This window comes from Bison bison, unplaced genomic scaffold (assembly GCF_000754665.1).
Source record: "Bison bison bison isolate TAMUID 2011002044 unplaced genomic scaffold, Bison_UMD1.0 scf7180017864527, whole genome shotgun sequence".
NCBI classification, from domain to species: Eukaryota; Metazoa; Chordata; class Mammalia; order Artiodactyla; family Bovidae; genus Bison; species Bison bison.
In genome coordinates, this window is record NW_011495078.1 from 283,658 (window position 1) to 285,591 (window position 1,934).

At 34.7% G+C, this 1,934-nt stretch overlaps 1 protein-coding gene across 1 annotated transcript in view; it reads left to right on the forward strand.

Moving 5' to 3' along the window:
* The window catches only part of LOC104982193 (patched domain-containing protein 3-like), a 66,316-nt gene that overhangs the window by 34,787 nt on the left and 29,595 nt on the right, over positions 1-1,934 (forward strand).

Genomic DNA, 1,934 nt, shown 5'->3' on the forward strand with positions numbered 1-1,934 from the left:
TAAATATGACTTAGTGACTGAACAACAACAGCAACTAAATGTATATAAAAAATCATCAAGGCACCTAAGAAGCATAAAGTAATACTACTTCTCCAATTTCCCTTCCTGTGTGATATGTGGGTTTTCTTCCAATTTTCATAATCATTAGCTCTGTGATAGTAGAGTTTGTCTCATTCATTTTAGAACACTTCAAACTGAGTACATTAGTTGTTATATATTGTAGACATTCAGGGATATTCACACATGATTTTTAAGCATCCTGATCTCCAGATCAGCTTCATAGAATGCATTACTGTGTCCATAACTAATAAAATCTCTATTTAAAAAATTGTTCTAGTGGCAACAGTCTCAGTTTTAAGGTAAGATAATAGCTACCTTTTGTTGAATCCTTACACGATCTTTTATAAATAAAGGTCCCAGGAGAGAGGTTCTAATTAGCATATCTTTCTGAAAAACGAGAAAACTGAAGCACTGACAGACCTGAGGCTCTCCTTGGATCAGACATCTGCAAATTGGCCAGATGGAAATGCAAACCAATTAACTGAACTCTAGGGGTACACTCAATAACTTTATATCACTACTGCCTCTTGATAACTTTTTCTAATATTCTATTTCTCTACATTTAAAATGCAGTTTGATTATCATCCAAAAAAGGGGGAAAGTTATCCTTTTGATAATTCATGCTTGATGAACCAGAAGAGCTTGACATGGCTATAGAGCTTGAAAAACAGAGTTCTTGGACCACCATTACCTATGCCTCTCAAGGTCAGGTGATCCCATAGTCCTAGGGCCAGATGACCAAAGTAACTTCTCATAGAGAGCTACTTTATTAGATAACTGTTCATCATCTTTTAAAGCAATTAAGCATATAGAATGTATAATTTATAAATTTTAAAAAATCACTTTCATTAACTTTTCAGGAATTTTACACACACACACACACACACACACACACAATACAGCAAAGGTATAATTATTTCTTCAATATAGTGAAAGACAGGGAAGCATGGCATGCTACAGTCCATGGGATGGCAAAGAGTAGGACACAACTTAGTGACTGAACTGGGAATAACAATCATTCCCAATGACACAATACTTTCAATTCCATTCAGATACATTTTAAAACACAATGTGAAAATCACTGGGTTTGTAGGGAAGACATAAAAGGCAAAACCTAAAGAGCAAAAATTCTTGTAAATCCCTATGGTAGCAAGATATTCTTATGAATTTTTATATCAACTATTAATATAAATAGTAATATTTCCCAAGTATATAATTCCAGACAATAAAACACTGTGATAACAAATAGGTCCACAAGTAAGGTCTTAGTCTCTTCTTCAAAAAGGGGCTAAAAATTAAAGATGTGACTGCATTAATCTCTATTGCAAAGAGTATAAAATTTGCAGACCTGCCTTCAGCAGCAACAAGAAAACGATGATAGTTCCTCACTATTTATAATAGAATCTTGAACACTGCACACATTGAGAGCATCTCCCCAAGGAACTATCCAGATAATGATGAAACACATTATAATTAAAATTATAGAAACATCTCAGGAGTAAGGGAAGTTAAGGAGGTTTAATCAGAAGAATGTCTTCTGATAACATTATGTGACCAGTATCCTTAATATCATGGGTATAATCTCTCCCATCTTTACATGGTATAATATCTGCCTCAGGAAAGCACCTTGCACCTCAGGAAAACATTCTTGGTTTGCATTATACAATGTTGCTCAGTCACTTTGTTTTCTGTTGTGCTTTTAGTTCTAATAAGCATTATCTTTCAGGCCAAACACAGCAATGCACACCCTATGCATCTCATGGCTGTTGAAGAGATCCCAGGTGCCTCAAAAGTACAGATCACATAGAAACATCTAGGGAGAATGAGTACAAGTAGAGGTCATTAGTGGAGAAGTTGATTGTAGTAGAACAATT